At 36.0% G+C, this 24227-nt stretch overlaps 1 long non-coding RNA gene across 2 annotated transcripts in view; it reads left to right on the plus strand.

Annotated features, from left to right (window-relative positions):
* Nucleotides 1-24227, plus strand: part of LOC143247685 (uncharacterized) — a 274645-nt gene that overhangs the window by 248536 nt on the left and 1882 nt on the right. The window contains exon 4 of one of the 2 annotated variants that reach the window (XR_013026663.1): nucleotides 19393-20285. The exons of the other annotated variant lie outside the window; for it this stretch is intronic. This is a non-coding gene — a long non-coding RNA (uncharacterized LOC143247685). Of the gene's footprint in view, nucleotides 1-19392; nucleotides 20286-24227 lie in introns of those variants that run through there. 2 annotated transcript variants of the gene reach the window in all.

A 24227-nucleotide genomic window follows, 5' to 3' on the forward strand; every position in this document is an offset into this window, starting at 1 on the left:
TTTAAATTTGATACATTTTTAGCTGAGCCTTGGCGGTTAGCACAGATAGCCCATTGTGAAGGTATGTCCTTAATTTCAAACAACACATGTGGCGCCGCTCAAGTTGAAAATGAAAAATAAATAAACTTTAGAAATTTGTTGAAAATATTTTTCATTTCATAGAACGTTCTGTCGCTATAAGTTGTTTTGAATTTCGCACACAGCTACACGAGGATTTGTTTGTTTGAATTTCACGTAAAGCTACACGAAAGCTATCTGCACTACTCGTAATATTTAGCAGTGTAAGATTAGAGGGAAGGCAGCTAGTCATCACCACCCACCTCCAACTCTTGGGCTACTCTTTTTACCAACGAATAGCAGGATTGACCGTCACATTATAACGCTCCTACGGCTGAAAAGGCGATCCTCGGATAAGGAGTCGAGTGCCTTAACCACCAGGTCATGCCGGGCCCTGTCGTTATAAGATAATGATGAATTATTTTAATAATAAAATGTTACTTCAAAACGTAAGACCAAGGAAAAAATCGAACAAATTGCACGAGGAACAAGAAGCCCTAACGAAAGGCCACGTCGGCAGTAGGCTTAGCAGACACAGAGTATTAGATGTATTGCTGTACAGTTTTTTATATATTAGGTTGAGGAATAATTCGTGAGCGTTTTTAAATAATTTCATTCAAGCATTACATGCAAGACTATACAATACTTCAATGCATGAACACATTACACCCAAAACATTTATTATGATACGTTATTTCATGTAATACCTAGGTATATAGTATGCATTGTTTTAAACGAAATTGCCAGAAATTAAATGCGAAAAGCAGATGGTGTCGAAAATGCTCGATTTTGTCCACTTGACATTCCATTTAATGAGCTGAAAATGAAAGCAAAAATTAAAGACATATGAAAATCAAACACACCATCTATTAGAGCAAAAAATTATCTACCAAATGACATGAAATATTTTGTGAAAGCGTTTCATTTATGAATATATTTGTTTAACTTGAAAAAAACGATCACGAATTATTCCTCAACCCAATATATTTTCGCTAAGAAACCATTATTATTAAACAACTATACTTATCTCTGACATACCTTTTACTTCGCCCTAATAATTTGGCCAAGGCTTGAAACACTGTGCTTTTATTGGACATTAGATCCATTGTTTTCGTCCCGTAGTTATTGAATCTCTAGTTTCAAAATTGTTACCCAGCAGCAGCTCTGGGCTTCATTATGTTACCCTTCAATATTCCAGGTGACCGACATTTGTGTGATAAACTGACTTTGTCTGTTTTTCACGTACAATCGAAAGCGCCAGTGACGGTAACAAAACACACACACAATGTACGTTTCTGTCAGCAGCCTGATTAACATTGACAGCGGTCCCTGTCGCATGCTCGCTCAAGTTACACCTAAACAATAGACAGATTCTAACTGCAGAAATCTCCCCCACTAGATGGCGCCCTCAATTACCAAACACGTATGTGACGTTTTTGTGTGAGAAAAATAGCAACAAAACAACCCCATTGAGGATAGGCCCTCCCGCTGTTAGCAAGTCTAGACTGTTGCCTCAAGTGTGTCGTGAGCTGTGGCTCCTCCTACAGTGGCAGAATGCGCATGTGCGAGAGAAAGGAAGCGAATGACAAGAAACGTTAAGTTTATTTGATAACTTTAACCTTCACGGTACACGTTAAAATATGCATCTTTCTTTTCACCTGTGGTACATACAGATCATAATATTGAAGCTATGATTTAGATGTTGAAAAGTTGGTATACTGGCTTCTCATAGCATTGTGCAGATAAACCGTAAGAAAGACCGAGTACCATAAGTATATAACATGTGATTTATTATCACAAAATACGAAGTGTACGTATATGCATTTTCTCATATTTAGACAAAGAATTGTCATCACTGACGTATATTTCAATAATATAGGGTCACTACTTCTCTAATTGACAATTAAGACTAATAAAATAGTAAATGAAGAAACAGATTTTTAGAATATCTGACAAAAAACACCAAATTGTACAAAAATGTGCTTGGGATTCGAACGGTTAGAACAACATCAAACTTTGTTTTAGAGCTAAACTAATGCCAAATTTTGGACAACATGTAAGTAAAACTTATTTTGAGTGAATATAAAGTGTTTACTAGTCATTTTACAAACACTCTCACTGTACACTGGGTGTGAGTGTACAGCATGGTTTCCACATGCTGTACAGGTTTGAAGAACATTCTTGCCCGCGATTCTTGGACAAAGATAACATCGTTTTTTTGTTGTTGCGAGAACATCTTGACCAGCATGCTGTCTTGTGTCCAGGATTGTCCTGGGTCTACAAAGGCAGGTTTGACACCTTTCTGCGTTTCACGGAGATTCTGGAGACGTCTTTGAAGTAGGATGTTTTCACTTCAGGAGAGATCTAAGTACGTAATCATTCTTTATCACAATGGATAACCTCCGTGAGTCCACACACACAATGCCTGATGGAAACACAGAGCTCCATATCTGTATATCAGGTCATCCATTAAGTAATGTTCGATTTTATGTCCAGAAAAGAGAAAGGATTTCAAATGCTTTTAATGTTATTTAATCAATAATATATGTTCTATTATTATTAATTACTTCCTGCCAACAATTCACAAGCTACTGAACGGCATTTCTATAAAATTCTTAGGGTTTGGAAGAAATTAATGTTGAGAGAGTAGTTTTGACATCTACGTATATTCCAAGCTTTTTTTCCATAAAGATAGTTATGCAAACTTCAGAATAAATGATAATCATTTGGGGTAAGGTCTGGAGAATAAGGAGGATGTGGAAGTTTTTGCCAGTCTAGCTCTTCAATCTTTACAGATGTGATCCTTGCTGTATGGGGCCGGGCATTGTCCTGGTCTAACACAACACCTTTACGATTGATCAAAGCAGGTATCTTTTCTTTCAGTGCAACATTCAAGTGCTCTAACTGTTGACAATAGAAGTCTGATGTAATCGTTACGTTGAGTGGCAGTAACTCAAAGTGGATCACACCAACAATATCCCACCAAACTCTTAACAAGACTTTCCTAGGATGGAGGTCCATTTTGGGCTGTGCTTTAGCCAGTTTACCTGCACTGAGCCATTGTCTCGGCGCTTAAAATTTTTATAAAATATCCATTTTTCATCTCCAGTCACTAACCTGTCCAAAAAAAAGGTGAGTTACGTTCACGAGAGTGCAGAGAAGTGTAAATGTCCACTCTTGCTCTAAGGTTGGCTTCTGTCATATCATAGGGGACACATTTTCCAAGTATGACACCTTTCTAAACTGTTCCAGATGATGGTGAACTGTTGAATGAGTTGAATTAAGCTTCTAGTTCTTCAACTGTTACAGCACAATCTTCATCAAGTACAGTCAGCAGCAAGTCATCATTAAACAGGATGACTTGAATGTGGTGCATCACTTAAGCTGTAGTCACATTTCAACATTTTCTTTCATTGAGAGGCTCCGCACCATAAACACCTTGAATGTTTCGTGTAGTTTCTGGTGTACTACTGCCTTTATTAAACTCATAAAGTATTATATACCTAATGTGCTCCTCAGACACATCCATCTTCGTAAGAGTTTATTTGATTAATGATCAAATAATGCGAAAGAACCCGCATTATTTTAATCTGTGTAACTTGTAACGTAAGAACCCGTATTATTTTAATCTGTGTAACTTGTAACGTAAGAACCCGTATTATTTTAATCTGTGTAACTTGTAACGTAAGAACCCGTATTATTTTAATCTGTGTAACTAGTAACATAAGAACCCATATTATTTTAATCTGTGTAACTAGTAACATAAGAACCCATATTATTTTAATCTGTGTAACTAGTAACATAAGAACCCATATTTATTAACTAATGCTCGTCACGATGGTTGGTTATATTTTGGCTTCTTCACAGCATCTTATCAAGATGATACACAGTAGTTTGTTTAACCAAGAGTTAGTACTAGTAAGTACACACGAGGGGGTACATTAAACACACAAGTATTATATGCACGTATACGTAACAGTTTTATATTGACTTCATTATTGTTTTATAGTACTGATTTTATCGTCTATTAACAGTTAATGTAGCTGATAGGATTATATATATATATATATATATATATATATAGCTATTGGGGGCTTCTTCCCCCCACCTTCTGCACTCCACTGTTAAGAAACCCTGCTTATAAAAATATCCATTGATAAAATAATAAATCTTAAACACGTCAGTCGGCGGAAGTTGACATTTACTAGCAATACGTATTTGAATATGACGTCACAGTTTTTAGTGATCCAATACGGATTTCTAGAAATAACAGGGTATTATCAAGCTCACAATGTTTATTTTAATGCACTTCGCCCACAACTCATCAGGGCTGCTGGGTTCTATCACATACAATGTTAACTCACCTGAAACGTTGTTTGTATCAGTTGTTTCTAAGACATCAGTGTAGGGCTCTGGAACTGACGAAACGTTTGTATCAGTTGTTTCTAAGACATCAGTGTAGGGCTCTGGAACTGACGAAACGTTTGTATCAGTTGTTTCTAAGACATCAGTGTAGGGCTCTGGAACTGACGAAACGTTTGTATCAGTTGTTTCTAAGACATCAGTGTAGGGCTCTGGAACTGACGAAACGTTTGTATCAGTTGTTTCTAAGACATCAGTGTAGGGCTCTGGAACTGACGAAACGTTTGTATCAGTTGTTTCTAAGACATCAGTGTAGGGTTCTGGAACTGACGAAACGTTTGTATCAGTTGTTTCTAAGACATCAGGGCAGGGCTCTGGAACTGACGAAACGTTTGTATCAGTTGTTTCTAAGACATCAGTGTAGGGTTCTGGAACTGACGAAACGTTTGTATCAGTTGTTTCTAAGACATCAGGGCAGGGCTCTGGAACTGACGAAACGTTTGTATCAGTTGTTTCTAAGACATCAGTGTAGGGCTCTGGAACTGACGAAACGTTTGTATCAGTTGTTTCTAAGACATCAGTGTAGGGCTCTGGAACTGACGAAACGTGACGTTTGGTAGAAATTTACATAAAACTCCATCACAGCAAGAACGGTGTGGTTTGTATTATTTCTAGCCTTGTTTTTATGTGTTCTCACGCACTAATATCGTGGACTGAAATGTGGTAACACTGATGTAGGCCTCACCTGGCTGGTTTTTGACCGGCCTGGCCAGATTTTATTCATGGATTTGCTTTGCCTGTTGCCAGGAAAAAAAAACAAAAAACGTTTTGTATGTGTGTTTAAAGATGTCATTGTTGTCACATTACAATGGGATATCTAATGATATACGTTTCTTTGTACAGCTAAAGGACATTGTTGCATTGATGCGATAACAGACCAACTTGTTGGAAATTCAACATCTATCTTTTGTCCGCCATTTGTGTGAGTTTGAAAACGTGCTTCTAAGTGTCTGTTGTAGTACATTAGTGTAGCGTAATCTGAGGGTCGTGGGTTCGAATCCTCGTCATACCAAACATGCTCACCCTTTCAGCCGTGGGGGCTTTATATTGTGATGGTCAATTCCACTATTCGTTGGTAAAAGAGTAGCCCAAGAGTTGGCGGTGGGTGGTGATGGCTACCTGCCTTCCCTGTAAGTCTTACACTGCTAAATTAGGGACGGCTTGCGCAGATAGATAGTCTTTGTGCAGCTTTACGCGAAATTCAAAACAAACCTGATTTAGGCCTGTGGTTCACTGTTTGAAGCGTCTGTGGAGATGTTTATTAAATTGTCTTGTCAGTTAGGTGTTTCTCTCTTTCTCAATTTTTTTTTTTTTTTTTTTTAGAATTCAAAACAAGTAATCCTTATAAACGTAAACACTTGAAACTGTTCTATGAATCTGTGGACAAATAAGACATTAGTTAATAAATCACATTGTAATGTTCCGAAACGTAAGGACTTGAAGCAGATCGTGAGCGTTTCTTGACACTGCACGAGCTGTGAGGACTAGAAATGATTTTGAATAGTAAATAGATACCTACCACCAGAAACTACAAACTGGATTGTCCTTTTCTAGGCCTAGATTCGAGTTTTGAGCAAGCTTAAGTTTAAGTGTGCCTTAACCACCTGGTCACGCCGGGCCATGACAAGAATTAAACTTCACGAATTTAATCTATTTCACATCATGACGTTTGTTTTCACGCCGTTTGGGTAGGACAGTGGTAAGTCTGCGGACTTATTAAATTAAAATCCGGGTTCAATTCCCCGAGATTCACACAGCAGATAGGCCAAGTGTGGCTATGCTACGAAACAAACAAACCAAAACCGCCACGTTTCAACACCAAAATTTGTTTATCTCGGAACATTTGCCCACGTTAATAGCTAATAAGCGTAAAACAGTAGAACCACACGCAGATAAAACGTATTCGGGTCACGTGGAAGCTAAATTAGCCACGGTAACTGTTCTACGAAACCCAGAAAGTCAGTTCTTTCTGTGATTTGCATTTTTGTTTTTACTGTGAGAACTGGGTTAGCATCTGACCACCAGATCTGAGGAACGCACGTATGAAGAGATTGGTCTACTTTTTTGAAATCGCGCTTTTGTTAGACAGCAATGGGTGTAAATAATTTACTATTTCACCGAAAAATAAACAAAACCAGTTTTTGTTACTGGTGAATGAAAGACATAAATAATATTGTTGATAAGCTGTCGTCTTTGGCCTTTAATTATTCATGCCATATACTTCCTTTTAGGGTTAGCAACCTTTCATGTTTTTCTCCTTGCAGGCCCCGGCATGGCCAGGTGGTTAAGACACTCGACTTGTAATCTGAGGGTCCCGGGTTCGAATCTCCGTCACACCAAACATGCTCGCTCTTTGAGCCGTGTGGGCGTTATAACGTTACAATCAATCCCACTGTTCGTTGGTAAAAGAGTAGCCCAAGAGTTGGCGGTGGATGGTGATGACTAGCTGCCTTCCCTCTAGTCTTACACTGCTAAATTAGGGACGGCTAGTGTAGTTAGCCCTCGAGAAGCGTTGCGCGAAATTTAAAACAAAACAAACAAACCAGTTCTCTTTGTAAGGTTAAACGTGTTATAGTTGTTAGCGTATCAGGCTATGGATTATAAGGTCCAAAGTTCGATCCTCGACAAAACTAAACACATTTTGCTCTTTCACTGAAAACGTTGGAACTGTGCTAGTCAACCCCATTAGTTGGTTAAAAGTTATTGTCTAGGTTGCATATTGGAAGGTCCAAGGTTTAATCTGCACGTGCGATAAGCACGCGCTGTGCTTTTAACTGTGGGTGTGTTAGAACTGTAACTGTCATACCCATTGTTTGGTTAAGAATAGCCAGTTCTAATAATAAGGACCTAAATGTGAAAGTAAAAGAGAATGAACCGCAATATATTAACTACACTGTGTCTCCCATAACCAATTACCACGAGACTTTGCACCCAATACTATGACCCACCAGGTCGGCTGAATATTCTCTGCAGTTACGAAACCGCCAGAAAATAATAAAGAATAGAATGACAGTAGAATTCGAGGATTGTGGTGTTTTGATTTATATGTATAGTCTTGATCAAAACATCTGCAAACTGTTCTCTGTTGATGTCAGCAGCTACATGCATGTAGCAAAGATATTGAGTAAAAGCCTGAGAATGACAGAGAAGCTAGCGTATCATGTGACAAACACGTGCAAGTTGTTATTCAGGTCTGCATAAGCTATTTTGAGTATTTGCTCGTCAAAAGACACATGCACACCTGTTTTGTATAACAATCGTCCTTTTGGTATAATCTGTATCAAAACACATGAATGCTTTTTTCGAACAGTTCTATACTCGTTGGTGTAGATTTATGTCTCGTCACGTGCCGAAAGTTATAGGGTGTCGAATTGTTCTACTTTCCATACATTATATAAAGAAAACTGTCATTGCCAGAATAGTAGGGTAGCCCCCAGTGTACTGTATCCAGAATCCTAAAAGGTCACCGATCGACTGGAAACATTGTTCCTGAAATGTCTACTGGTAGACGAAAAACTACTGTTTGTGATGACCTTGTTTTGATTAGGTTAAAATATCGAGGTCGAAAGAAATCTTGCAACATCTCACGACATGAATGGCACGGGCACATTCATTCCAGAGTACACAGAAGAACAGTGACCAGGAGACTGACCAAACAATGTTACTTTGGAAGAGAGCTGTCTTCAAACTAATAATACTTAGTTACTTTGACAAAACAGGATATTAACTTACAATTAGGACACTGGAGACATATGCTAGAACAAAGTTTGGTAAATAGTGAGAATCATGTATTGGTTACAGGTAGTGTGAATCATGTATTCGTTACAGGTAGTGTGTATCGTGTATTGGTTACATGTAGTGTGAATCATGTATTGGCTACAGGTAGTGTGAATAATGTATTGGTTACAGGTAGTGTGAATCATGTATTGGTTACAGGTAGGGTGTATCGTGTATTGGTTACAGGTAGTGTGAATCGTGTATTGGTTACACGTAGTGTGAATCGTGTATTGGTTACAGGTAGTGTGAATCATGTATTGGTTACAGGTAGTGTGAATCATGTACTGATACAGGTAGTGTGAATCATGTATTGGTTACATGTAGTGTGAATCATGTATTGGTTACAGGTAGTGTGTATCGTGTATTGGTTACATGTAGTGTGTATCGTGTATTGGTTACATGTAGTGTGAATCGTGTATTGGTTACAGGTAGTGTGAATCATGTATTGGTTATAGGTAGTGTGAATCATGTATTGGTTACAGGTAGTGTGAATCATGTATTGGTTACAGGTAGTGTGAATCGTGTATTGGTTACAGGTAGTGTGAATCGTGTATTGGTTACATGTAGTATGAATCATGTTTTGGTTACAGGTAGTGTGAATCGTGTATTGGTTACATGTAGTGTGAATCATGTATTGGTTACAGGTAGTGTGAATCATGTATTGGTTACAGGTAGTGTGTATCGTGTATTGGTTACAGGTAGTGTGAATCATGTATTGGTTACAGGTAGTGTGAATCATGTATTGGTTACAGGTAGTGTGAATCATGTATTGGTTACATGTAGTGTGTATCATGTATTGGTTACATGTAGTGTGAATCGTGTATTGGTTACATGTAGTGTGAATCATGTATTGGTTACAGGTAGTGTGAATCATGTATTGGTTACAGGTAGGGTGTATCGTGTATTGGTTACAGGAAGTGTGTATCATGTATTGGTTACAGGTAGTGTGTATCATGTATTGGTTACAGGTAGTGTGAATCATGTATTGGTTACAGGTAGTGTAAATCGTGTATTGGTTACATGTAGTGTGAATCATGTATTGGTTACAGGTAGTGTGAATCTTGTATTGGTTACATGTAGTGTGAATCATGTATTGGTCACAGGTAGTGTGAATCATGTATTGGTTACAGGTAGTGTGTATCATGTATTGGTTACAGGTAGTGTGAATCATGTATTGGTTACATGTAGTGTGAATCATGTATTGGTTACAGGTAGTGTGAATCGTGTATTGGTTACAGGTAGTGTGAATCATGTATTGGTTACATGTAGTGTGAATCATGTATTGGTTACAGGTAGTGTGAATCGTGTATTGGTTACAGGAAGTGTGAATCATCTATTGGTTACAGGTAGTGTGTATCATGTATTATTTACAGGTAGTGTGAATCATGTTTTGGTTACAGGTAGTGTGAATCGTGTATTGGTTACATGTAGTGTGAATCATGTATTGGTTACAGGTAGTGTGAATCGTGTATTGGTTTCAGGTAGTGTGAATCGTGTATTGGTTACAGGTAGTGTGTATCGTGTATTGGTTACAGGTAGTGTGAATCATGTATTGGTTACAGGTAGTGTGAATCATGTATTGGTTACAGGTAGTGTGTATCGTCTATTGGTTACATGTAGTGTGTATCATGTATTGGTTACAGGTAGTGTGAATCGTGTATTGGTTACATGTAGTGTGAATCATGTATTGGTTACAGGTAGTGTGAATCATGTATTGGTTACAGGTAGTGTGAATCATGTATTGGTTACAGGTAGTGTGAATCGTGTATTGGTTACATGTAGTGTGAATCATGTATTGGTTACAGGTAGTGTGAATCATGTATTGGTTACAGGTAGTGTAAATCATATATTGGTTACAGGTAGTGTGAATCATGTATTGGTTACAGGTAGTGTGTATCGTGTATTGGTTACATGTAGTGTATCATGTATTGGTTACAGGTAGTGTGAATCATGTATTGGTTACAGGTAGTGTGTATCGTGTATTGGTTACATGTAGTGTGTATCATGTATTGGTTACATGTAGTGTGTATCGTGTATTGGTTACAGGTAGTGTGAATCGTGTATTGGTTACAGGTAGTGTGAATCATGTATTGGTTACAGGTAGTGTGAATCATGTATTGGTTACAGGTAGTGTGAATCGTGTATTGGTTACAGGTAGTGTGTATCATGTATTGGTTACAGGAAGTGTGTATCATGTATTGGTTACATGTAGTGTGTATCGTGTATTGGTTACATGTAGTGTGAATCATGTATTGGTTACAGGTAAGTATTGTATCGTGTATTGGTTACATGTAATTGTGTATCATGTATTGGTTACAGGTAGTGTGTATCGTGTATTGGTTACATGTAGTGTGAATCATGTATTGGTTGCAGGTAGTGTGAATCATGTATTGGTTACAGGTAGTGTGTATCGTGTATTGGTTACAGGTAGTGTGTATCGTGTATTGGTTACATGTAGTGTGTATCATGTATTGGTTACAGGTAGTGTGTATCGTGTATTGGTTACATGTAGTGTGAATCATGTATTGGTTACAGGTAGTGTGAATCATGTATTGGTTACAGGTAGTGTGTATCGTGTATTGGTTACATGTAGTGTGTATCATGTATTGGTTACAGGTAGTGTGTATCGTGTATTGGTTACATGTAGTGTGAATCATGTATTGGTTACAGGTAGTGTGAATCATGTATTGGTTACAGGTAGTGTGAATCGTGTATTGGTTACATGTAGTGTGTATCGTGTATTGGTTACAGGTAGTGTGAATCGTGTATTGGTTACAGGTAGTGTGAATCATGTATTGGTTACAGGTAGGGTGTATCGTGTATTGGTTACAGGAAGTGTGTATCATGTATTGGACAGGTAGTGTGTATCGTGTATTGGTTACATGTAGTGTGTATCATGTATTGGACAGGTAGTGTGTATCGTGTATTGGTTACATGTAGTGTGTATCGTGTATTGGTTACATGTAGTGTGTATCATGTATTGGTTACAGGTAGTGTGTATCATGTATTGGTTACAGGTAGTGTGTATCGTGTATAGGTTACATGTAGTGTGAATCATGTATTGGTTACAGGTAGTGTGAATCATGTACTGGTTACAGGTAGTGTGAATCATGTATTGGTTACAGGTAGTGTGTATCGTGTATTGGTTACAGGTAGTGTGAATCATGTATTGGTTACAGGTAGGGTGTATCGTGTATTGGTTACAGGAAGTGTGTATCATGTATTGGTTACAGGTAGTGTGTATCATGTATTGGTTACAGGTAGTGTGAATCGTGTATTGGTTACAGGTAGTGTGAATCGTGTATTGGTTACAGGTAGTGTGTATCGTGTATTGGTTACATGTAGTGTGAATCGTGTATTGGTTACAGGTAGTGTGAATCGTGTATTGGTTACAGGTAGTGTGTATCGTGTATTGGTTACAGGTAGTGTGCGTCATGTATTGGTTACAGGTAGTGTGAATCATGTATTGGTTACAGGTAGTGTGTATCGTGTATTGGTTACATGTAGTGTGAATCATGTATTGGTTACATGTAGTGTGAATCATGTATTGGTTACAGGTAGTGTGTATCGTGTATTGGTTACAGGTAGTGTGTATCGTGTATTGGTTACAGGTAGTGTGTATCGTGTATTGGTTACAGGTAGTGTGTATCGTGTATTGGTTACAGGTAGTGGGTATCGTGTATTGGTTACAGGTAGTGTGCGTCATGTATTGGTTACAGGTAGTGTGAATCATGTATTGGTTACAGGTAGTGTGTATCGTGTATTGGTTACAGATAGTGTGTATCGTGTATTGGTTACACGTAGTGTGAATCATGTATTGGTTACAGGTAGTGTGTATCGTGTATAGGTTACATGTAGTGTGAATCGTGTATTGGTTACATGTAGTGTGAATCGTGTATTGGTTACATGTAGTGTGAATCGTGTATTGGTTACAGGTCGTGTGTATCGTGTATTGGTTACAGGAAGTGTAAACTATGTGATAGTTTTATTACTTACAGCTAGCTCATGTTGTGGCTTTGTTTGAATCAGTGTTTACTTAATTCTTGGACTTTCGATACGAGTAGACATTTTTGTAAAACTAAACAAAAAAAAAACATACACGCAGAAATAAATAAATATATTGATTTCAAACCCTCAGAACCGTAAGTACATCAAGAACTTTAGAATATTTTAATTGTTAATGGTCATGAACCCTAATACCTCGTGCAGGTGACTGACCAGTGTTAGTAACAATTACACAGTGACCTCTTTCAGTTGGAACTAAGTTGTCCAGGTGATCTGTGTAACATGATCTGTGTAACACTTGTATTGTTTCATGTGCATCAAACAAAAGAAAACCACAAATAAGACAGGTATATCATACTACTAAGAAAACCACAAATAAGACAGGTTATATCATACTACTAAGAAAACCACAAATAAGACAGGTTATATCATACTACTAAGAAAACCACAAATAAGACAGGTTATATCATACTACTAAGAAAACCACAAATAAGACAGGTTATATCATACTACTAAGAAAACCACAAATAAGAGAGGTTATATCATACTACTAAAAAACACACAAATAAGACAGGTTATGTCATACTACTAAGAAAACCACAAATCAGACAGGTTATATCATACTACTAAGAAAACCACAAATAAGAGAGGTTATATCATACTACTAAGAAAACCACAAATAAGAGAGGTTATATCATACTACTAAGAAAACCACAAATAAGACAGGTTATATCATACTACTAAGAAAACCACAAATAAGACAGGTTATACCATACCACTAAGAAAACCACAAATAAGACAGGTTATATCATACTACTAAGAAAACCACAAATAAGACAGGTTATATCATACTACTAAAAAAACCACAAATAAGACAGGTTATATCATACTACTAAGAAAACCACAAATAAGACAGATTGTATCATACTACTAAGAAAACCACAAATAAGAGAGGTTATATCATACTACTAAGAAAACCACAAATAAGACAGGTTATATCATACTACTAAGAAAACCACAAATAAGACAGGTTATACCATACCACTAAGAAAACCACAAATAAGACAGGTTATATCATACTACTAAGAAAACCACAAATAAGACAGGTTATATCATACTACTAAAAAAACCACAAATAAGACAGGTTATATCATACTACTAAGAAAACCACAAATAAGACAGATTATATCATACTACTAAGAAAACCACAAATAAGACGGGTTATATCATACTACTAAGAAAACCACAAATAAGACAGGTTATATCATACTACTAAGAAAACCACAAATAAGACAGGTTATATCATACTACTAAAAAAACACAAATAAGACGGGTTATATCATACTACTAAGAAAACCACAAATAAGACAGTTTATATCATACTACTAAGAAAACCACAAATAAGACGGGTTATATCATACTACTAAGAAAACCACAAATAAGACAGGTTATATCATACTACTAAGAAAACCACAAATAAGACAGGTTATATCATACTACTAAAAAACACACAAATAAGACGGGTTATATCAATCTACTAAGAAAACCACAAATAAGAGAGGTTGTATCATACTACTAAGAAAACCCCAAGAAAAGAGAGGGTATATCATACTACTAAGAAAACCACAAATAAGACAGGTTATATCATACTACTAAGAAAACCACAAATAAGAGAGGTTATATCATACTACTAAGAAAACCACAAATAAGAGAGGTTATATCATACCACTAAGAAAACCACAAATAAGAGAGGTTATATCATACTACTAAGAAAACCACAAATAAGAGAGGTTATATCATACTACTAAGAAAACCACAAATAAGACAGGTTATATCATACTACTAAGAAAACTACAAATAAGAGAGGTTATACCATACTACTAAGAAACCACAAATAAGACAGGTTATATCATACTACTAAGAAAACCACAGATAAGACAGGTTATATCATACTACTAAGAAAACCACAAATAAGACAGGTTATATCATACTACTAAGAAAACCACAAATAAGAGAGGTTATACCATACTACTAAGAAAACCACAAATAAGACAGGTTATATCATACTACTAAGAAAACCACAAATAAGAGAGGTTATACCATACTACTAAGAAAACCACAAATAAGACGGGTTATATCATACTACTAAGAAAACCACAAATAAGACAGGTTATACCATACTACTAAGAAAACCACAAATAAGACGGGTTATATCATACCACTAAGAAAACCACAAATAAGACGGGTTATATCATACCACTAAGAAAACCACAAATAAGACAGGTTATACCATACTACTAAGAAAACCACAAATAAGACAGGTTATACCATACCAGTAAGAAAACCACAAATAAGAGAGGTTATATCATACTACTAAGAAAACCACAAATAAGAGAGGTTATATCATACTACTAAGAAAACCACAAATAAGACAGGTTATATGATACTACTGTAATCGTTGTTATATGTTCTTGATATTTGTTGTTGCTCTAATGTTGCATGATTACATACAACATCTGTTGTTGTTGAGCATGGTGTCCGACCGACAACAATCCCCACCAAACTTTTGTTGTTTTACTTCAAGTGGTCTTAACCTCAGGCATGAAACCATGATTCCAATCCACGTGTAAGACGATAGAAGAACTGTATCACCACTATATCAACTGATTCTGTAGCAGTCGTGCAGACGATTGGGAAACTGTGGTCACGATCTCTTTTAGGCGAAGCTGGGTTCTCTGGTGGACGTTGGCGGCGTGTGATAACGTAACAGATATCTTCTTACCTTTCTCTTCGTCAGAATCTGATAAACAACGTCAACTGAACGTTTATTCTAAGCGCTTGTAAATTTGATTAGCACGTAGGAAACGTAAAACTTATAAAATTGGAAAACAACAGATAGCTTTCTAAAATTATCACATTTCTATTAGCGCACAATCTGAAACCAAAAACAATTTTTGTCATGTTGGTATAAAAGTAATATAAAATAACTCCGTTTCGTTTCAGAGGTCGAAACCCCGAAATTCCTGATCCACGGGTTCTTAAATGCACTGAGTAAAGTCTTTCATTACCTCCCGTTATATCTCTAGTTACCTCAAGGAAAGTTTTTATATAAAAACACTAGAAACCCCACTTGTAGCACATGATCACATGTACCAAGTTGGATTCCGCTAACTGGTGAACACAGTTTCAAACATGTAACCCCAAGGAACACAAAATGCACGTCAGATTTGAGTACACCGACATATCTGGGTGCAATCCCCCGCGCGTTGGAACAGCCTTTGGAAGGGGACATCCATAAAGCCATTCTCTGTCCATCTGCCAAAACCTGACCTGCTAGTTCAGAAGTAATGGAAAAGCTGGAGAACACACAAAGCTTGTTTGTTTGTTTGTTTTGGAATTTCGCACAAAGCTACTCGAGGGCTATCTGCTCTAGCCTTCCCTAATTTAGCAGTGTAAGTCTTAAAATTTCAACATGGCGATGCGGTTTGTTCGCTGTATCGTTAAAGATGTAACGTAGGTGTTCAACAAACTAGACATCTCTGCCACCTATCTAAACCAATTCTCACCATATATTTATCATTTTGCGAAAAGCACTTTCACTGCACATTGTCACACATTTGGAGACGTTGCGAAACCTGAAGGATGAAAAGTGGTTCGTAAACCTTGAAACTAGAATAAAACACAATTAGGATTTGAATATTTTAAACCAACAAAGAGAATAAATAATTTTCCTACTTGAAGAATGTGTTTTACTGAGCTATTACATTATTCTAATCTTTGTATAAATTAATTAGATTGAAGAATAGGTAATAGAAAATAAAACATTAGGTTTAATATTCATACTCTGCTGCCATCTGTTAGTGTAACTCATAAATATATAACTTTTGATTCCCTTAAACCATTTTATTCTAAATTTGGAATTAAGGTGAAATAACATATACTTTAGAATTAATGAAATGCTCCATAATTTTATAAGTGGTCAAAATGCAAAGTTCGTATAATTTTTTAAAGATAATTAAAGCTAAAACTGTACAGGACTTTTAAAACGGAACATTTATATCAATGACAGGGAAAAATGCCTCCAAATTTGTCAGAATTTTCTGTTACAAACTGTGTAAAATATATTCAACAATTAATTTTACGTGAAAACGTTTAACTTGTGACGCATTTACAATCAAGGAATTGGAACAGCATCTTACGCGCACGTGGGTTAAACAACCAGGTCAGGTACCCTTAGAGTTCAAGTACAGTCGTCCCAGGTGTTAGTGCGTTGGACTTCCAACCTTAAGGTTACAGTTTCGAATCCTCGTCACACCAGACATGCTCGTCCGTTTAGCCGTGGATACATCATAATATCACTGTCAATCCCACTATTCGTTTGTAAAAGAGTAGCACAAGAGTTGACTATGGTTGGTGATTACTAGCTGCCTTCCATCTATTCTTTCACTGCTAAATCAGGTACGGCTTGCGCAGATAGTACTCGTGTAGCTTTGCGCGGAAGTCAAAGCAAACCAAAATAAAACCCTAACTATGAGCTTCTGACCAGAGGGAAGACAACTAGTCAGCATCATACGCCAACAACAAGAAAATACGGAGCGTGTTCAGTGGTATCACGTCTCGAACCTTGGACCATATTTTCCACTTCTTTTCAAATTGTCCAATGTGAATACGCCCGACCATATACATAATAAAAGTCATGAAATAAAATTTCTCTATAACGGTGTTTGAGACATGAACACTGTAATTAGAGTTTATGTTAGAAATATTTGTGACGTGAGCACTGAATAAATTTGAATGTTATGATTTTTATTAACACATAACATTTCTGTCACCTGTGTATTTTGTGTGTTTGTAGTTAAGCGCAAAGTTACACGATGGGCTATAACACACAACACACAGTACTATTATATTTATATAGATAACACACAACACACAGTACTATTATATTTATATAGATGTGTTTTCAGTTTCTCACGGTTATAGCTAAAGAAGTGAACTTTCGTTTTTAAGACAATAAACTTATTAACACGAGGGTTCTATTATAATGTTAGTAAGGTGTAGTCCCCGCTAGTACAACGGTAAGTACGCATTTACAGCGCTAAAATCAGGGGTTCGATTCCCCTCGGTTGGCTCAGCATATAGACAGATGTGGCTTTGCTATAAGAAAAGACGCACAGTAAGTTGTATGTGTTGTTGTTTTATCACTAATTTCTCATAAATGACACGACACCTTCAGACAGAAACTATACCTAATATTATACTATTTATATCAAAACTAAATCATGTTATTTTTATCCACCCGCACATATTATAGCAATAAATTGCTCTTTCCTATTTGTATATTTATCGCCACTTTCCTACTTTACTTAGTGAAATGGGTAGAGAACATTGTCATCGTATTCAGTTTACCTTCGTCATTTACATTATTGAGAAGAAAAAAATAATATTAAACTGTGTTAGTGGACGATTACAAAGTTTTGAAATCTACTTTTTGCACGGTCATCCATTAAGTGATGTCTCATTTTAAGTTTAGAAAATGAGAAAGGATTTCAAACACTTTTAATGTTATTTAATCAACAATGTATGTTCCATTATTATTAATTACTTCCTGCTAAAGATTCACGAGCTTCTGTTTGTTTTTGTTTTTTGAATTTCGCGCAAAGCTACTCGAGGGCTATCTGCGCTAGCCGTCCCTAATTTAGCAGTGTAAGACTAGAGGGAAGGCAGCTAGTCATCACCACCCACCGCCAATTCTTGGACTACTCTTTTACCAACGAATAGTGGGCTTCACCGTCACATTATAACGCCCCCACGGCTGAAAGAGCTAGCATGTTTGGTGCGACGGAGATTCGAATCCACGGCCCTCAGATTTCGAGTCAAGCGCCTTAAACACCTGGCTATGCCGGGCTCGTGAGATGGTGGAGTTGATTTCTTTATAGTGGTTGCAATAAGAACTGGTTAAAACAGGTACAGGACTTTTGAAACAGGAGTTGAAAAACCCCTTCCCCAAACTCTCGAAGTAAAAGAGTTTAATAGCGACCAAAAATTCTCAAATAAAAGAATCTAGTGCCCTCAGATTTTTTAAATACAAGGCTTAAGTTGTTTCACATACTCTCAAAAATAAAGAAATTTATAACCCTAAGAATTTCAAAATAAAGGGATTCATTGATTTCCCAGACTTACGAAATATAGGAGTTTGGTAATCAGTCCCCTAGTACCCAAAAATAAAGGACTTAGGTGTCTTCTAGATCTCTTAAATAAATGGATTACTGATAATATCCAACATCGTTTATTTACATTTAATCTTATATATCAGAAAGTGCAAGTCTAGTGGGATATAAGTGACACTTGGAAACGTGCAAGAACTTTGAAGGTTATCGTGATAACTGTTGGCTGAATCTAGACTTGTGATAAAGACCACACATTTCATTGCGTGTTTGGACGCCATGTTTCCTGTCCATACTATGCTATTATGTTATTACCATTATAATAGCCAGGCAAATAGATAATTAATTATACATACATAAGAAATGTATACAGAATTAAAATGTTGTGTGTGAAAAAGGATGCATTAGGCCTAGCCTGTAAAATAAAATTATATCGTCTGCCATCAAATAAGGCAAGTGAAAAGAGTAGAGTTTAAATTATAATACCTATTGTATAAAATAAATTTTAATTCTATTTTCTTTCTCCAGGTGGTTTGATACCTGGAAGTGATTTATTTTTTTATTTTGATACATTATAAAGTACAATATTGCATTTTGTGTGTAGGATATTTCATACGTCAATGTCGTTATGTGAAAATGGTATCACATTTATATAAGTATATTAAACTAACATTAAAGCAAATTTAACATAATATTACACACATACGTTTGAAATTGTAATATTTAATAAGGGGTGGTGGGATAGAGCTCGGCTTATTCTGTTCACCAGAACGAATATCCAAAGATATCCAAAGTTCTCCATAAGAGTCTGTTTATCTCAACCAGTGAGGGAAAAACATAAGGAAGCCTTAAAAATGTATTCTCAAGACAGCCGGTATAAGTATTAAAACTCATGTTAACCTGAAGTTGACCTAAGAAGGTCGAAACGTTTTCTGTACTTCATTTTAATTAAAGTTTTAAATAGGTTTCTCGTCATCACAAAGAAGGAAGCCCTGATTTGAAACAAGTTTACAAATCTACCTCACCTTTTCCATTCCAGTTTTTATGAAATGCACGTGTTGAAGGTAACAACAATTTTTTGATACTTCGTAGTATATTTAATTATAAGCCTAATAATTAGTGTTCTGGATGTCAGATCCACGATTCGTGGTTCGCGTACGATTGTCACAAAGTACGGGTTTGCATTTTGGGCCAGTAGGTGCATTATAAAAGTGGCGGTTAAATATCGCTATTTGTAATAACGTAGCCCAAGAGGTAGGTGCTATTGGTTAGAATTGCCTTCCCATTAGTCTACGAGTTAAAAATTTGTGATGTTTAAAAAAGTTAGCTAATGTGTAACTACTTGAATATCACAAAGTGACGAATTGTTCGGAAGTATTACAATACCCGTACTTACGAACAACTTAATATTACGTGAATATTTAAGTCCAGTGGTAAAGTTATTACGGCTATCTGTTGCCGATGCGGATTGTGAATTACTGACCAACAGGAAGAAAAGCAGTCAACAGCATCTACAACCCATTCTAAAGTGTTGACTGTGGATCTAAAAACGCACCCACATATCATATGGTATCGTACGGTTTTAAACCGGCTGAGAATTAAAGATATCTATTGTTGTATTACATAAAAAAAAAGTTGTTTTTTTTTTATTTTGTAACATCCAAGAGTCATTGTCACCTAGTGAGTGATTTCTAAACAAAATATTAAAAGCAATATTGGGCTCTGTTTCATTAATATTTTTTAGAGAGTTATCCAAGTTTGAATAACTTTACACCCCTCTAAGTGAGAAGTTTGATGTTCCAAAGCTGGTACATATCGAGAATGGAAGTATTTTACTTGTACATAAACTCTAAAATGTTGATGTTCGAGTGCATATAGCAAATGACCGTCTGTTTATTTATTTCTCTGTCGTCAATATATAAGTTATTTTAACCAAAAAAAAAAAAGTGAGAAACTTAATACATAAAACCAGAATCACTGGACAGATTATATATTTTCTCCATTTTGATAAAAGTTAAAAAAAAAAAACCTTTGCACTTCAGAAATGTATTTTTATTATAATATATTTAAACCAACATTTCGCCTTTGCGACTTCTTCAGGGCTAATATACATGTTATTTATTGTGTATCCAACTTTATACACCCACAGTTTACATTAATTAGTCTTAGGCGATCTTGCATCGATTATTTTAGATGTTTCTCAATTTGTTTCTATTTTTGTTTCTGCTAAATTATTATTGTTTCTTATCTAAAGGTAAAATCTCGCACTCTATATTTCCTTTTCTTTTATTTGTTAATTACTTCCTTCGGTCTTGGAGAATTTGTTTAAAATCACGTGTAGAGAAATTCTCACATTTTATTTTCAATATCTGAACACACTAGAATTTATTTAATTGTCTGTGTATTCCATTCAGAGTTATAAGACTAAATATGAGAGATACACAACTGTCTGGTCAGTCAAAGTTGTTAGTTGGAGAATGTATATTTACGTCTCAACTGTCATAATGTTACATTACAGAAAAGACAAGCTAAATAAAACATCTAATTTATAATTTTTGTGATGCTATAATTATCCATCTGTGAATAGCAAAGGGCGTTGTGGTAGTTTTAAATTTACGTGATCGTTACTATTTCGAAACTTCTAAAATGAATGTCTTTACCGGGGTATGTTTATGTAATTTGTTTTAAATTTGAGTATTGGTCATCTGTATTTAGCGTTAGATTTAGGTAGAGGTGGTTTTACCTTGGTGTGAATTACGTTTATTCGTAATATTGTAGGAGATGATTTTTAATACTTAAACGTAGACGGTTGTATTTCACGCCAGAGAAAGTTTTTGTTATGACGTCATGAGTGTTAGAAGAATGTAATTTCGCTGAGTTTTGGAAATAAATTCGGTTTTATGAATGCGAGTTAAACAAGAAGTCTTGCACTTTGAGTCTTTCGACGAAGCAGTAAGAAATAGAAGAGAATCATTAAGTAGAATTTATATTGAGACTGTTTTTATATGTGAAATAGGCCTATCGATAGTTAACACTAAGTGGACCAGACTTTGCATTACTTTCTGTCGAATAATTCAAAAACCTATCGGTCGATGGCTGAGGTAAGTATACCTCCACAACCCACGTATTTGTGGTGAGGCTCTAAGAGCTTGACAAGTTTACAAAGGAGAGAGAGATAAACAGTTTAATTTGTTTGAACTAAAAGGTAGTTGTACTATGCTATTAAACTGATGGTATTAATAGTAACTACAATTACAGGGAAATCCATTTAAGGGGATAAATTCCTTTTTTATGCCAGGAGGGCATATTTTGTAGTTTTGTCACTGTTCGTGGATTGCATTCTTTCTAGAGCTTTCTAGTATTCTGGGAATATATAGGGGCGAAAGGGTTAGAAAATATAATTTTCAATTTGAAAATAGGACAAGCTAATTGACGTGGTTGACATAGAATTCTGTGAATCCTGACTCAGCTTGATATTAGAATATGATTCCTAATACAGTCATCGTCTATAAAACTTGTAAGACCTGATAACTGATATGTAAAGGTCTTGTGTTACGTTCCTGTGTTATAGTGATCAGAAAAGCCACACTAGTCAGAAACGGAATTTGTCTGCATGTGAAGACAGATCATATGTCTGTTTTGTTTTTTTATCTGTTCTTTTATTTGTAAAATGAAGGTCGAACTTGACCCCAGTTTTTAATAATTAACCTTAGAGTTTCGTGTTTCTGAACATGATTTGCTGTTGTTTATAGTTCTGGTATTTTCCTATACTCGATTCTTCTAGAGATAAGAAGATATCCCTTTTTTGAATAATTGTCTACTTCGAATTTATGGTTCTTACATAATTAAAATAGTAATAATTAAATTTTCTTCCGACCAGAAGAACGAAAAATACCATGAAAATAAAACTTTCAAACGAGATTGAAGACAATTATAAAATTTAATTGTTTTCGTTTACCCGTAGCGTCTAAGTTTCTGTTTCAGACGAAACGACGTTACCAACAAATAGAAAACGTAATAAACAACACGTTACTCGGTTTCGAATGAAATGAGTTTAAGATTTAAAAATGTAGTGTGGTCTACAATCTCTCTTGGGCTGACTTAATGTGTTGAGATTTTAAAGTAAGTTATCTAGAGTAAAGCATTTTAAATTTGTTCTGATCATGTCTCCAAGTAACTCGTCGAAAAGCTTCAGGCCTTTATCGTTAAAATTCAGAGTTCATTCCCCGCTGGAGACCTAATGTGTAGTTTTGCTTTATTGTGCTAAACAGTAACAAATGAGTTAAGTCTTGCTTTACCTTCTGGTTGGGCCTATAAACAAGCTGATGAAATATTTCTTCATTTGACTATTTCACTTTGTTTTTTCTAGGTGGCACTAATAACGTTTCCAGTTAAGGCTGTTTCGTGAATATGTAGTTTCTTTTAAATTTATTCACAAATCTGTCTTTATGGTTTCCAGGTTACAGATACACATCGAAGCCTTTTAATATCTCAGCCTGGTGATTAGAGCCAACAATTCGAAATCTAAGGGTCAATGGTTCGAAACCCCTCGCCCTTTCAGCGCTGGGGTATTTAGTGGGACGGCCAATCCCGCTGTTTGTTTATAAAGTGCCATCCCTCTGATCTGCGACTTAAATTAGGGATGGCTAACGCAGATAGCCTTCGAGAAGCTTTGCGCCAAACTCTACAGACAAATACATTTTACTTTTATAGTGAAATATTCCACTGTATCTGTGGAATTCAGGTTTGAGAGACGGATCGCGCATCACTTGCTCCAAGTGCTTTAATTGTCACTCTGTCCTGGACGCTATTCCAGGCAGAGTCACTTTGTGTGTGACCAGTCTCTTGGGCCTTTGTACGCAGTTTTGTGGCATTGGAGGTGACCTTCCCACAGCATCCTACATCAGTGTGAGTAAACCTCTTCGGTATATGTTTTTTTTTTTTAACCATCAGATCACCGGTTTGTTTAAATAACCTTCGCGTCATGTGATGACCATGTCTAGTTTCATGGTTAACACATTTGTATTTTAGCCTATTTATAATACAACGCTTATTGCATTTTGTAGGACAAAATGTCTAAAATAAAAGAACTGAGTGAAATCGCTCGTTTTCTCCAGCAGTAATTAGTGGAAATTACTTGGAGAAATAATTTGGAAACGTGAAATGTATATTAAAAATAAGAGGGAATCCTCAATAGCCGCGGCACTTGAATTTTTTTAGACAGTATTAGAATAAATTAATACAGGAAATCTTGGGCGTGATCAAATACATCAATCAAAATTGTTTAACCTCCCGAGTCCAAAACTGTAATCATGTCTCAAAAACGGTCAAGAGATGACGGAGTTATACGCTACAAGTTTGAACTTGAAAACAAACTCGGAACTATTCTATGAGCCGTTATTCCGTGGTTGAAAAAGCAAAAAAAAAAAAAATATATAAGGTCTTTCTAGGGTTAAGGCACCAAAACTATTGTGTGTCAAGTTTAACTACAAGTGAAGTTTCCAGTAACAGTGAATGTAGGGGAATTTTCTAAGATAACGCCAGTTTTATTACGTTCCCATCTTGACCTTGTAGGTAAATTTCTTGTCTGCTTCTTATGTTTTAAACACGGTACAGTTCAAGATCTGATGCTGCTTTAACAGTTTCTGCATTTCATGTAATATCTGTATTATTTTTTTTTATCTTTAGGTAAGTTTTCAAGTGCGCATTTCTCAAAATCAAGTCCATTTCAGATGTTCACGTGGATGGTTGTAAACTTAATAACTTAGGCTGTATAAAAACTAGTTGTTAACATGGAGT

Source organism: Tachypleus tridentatus, chromosome 3 (genome assembly GCF_004210375.1).
Source record: "Tachypleus tridentatus isolate NWPU-2018 chromosome 3, ASM421037v1, whole genome shotgun sequence".
Lineage (NCBI taxonomy): Eukaryota > Metazoa > Arthropoda > Merostomata > Xiphosura > Limulidae > Tachypleus > Tachypleus tridentatus.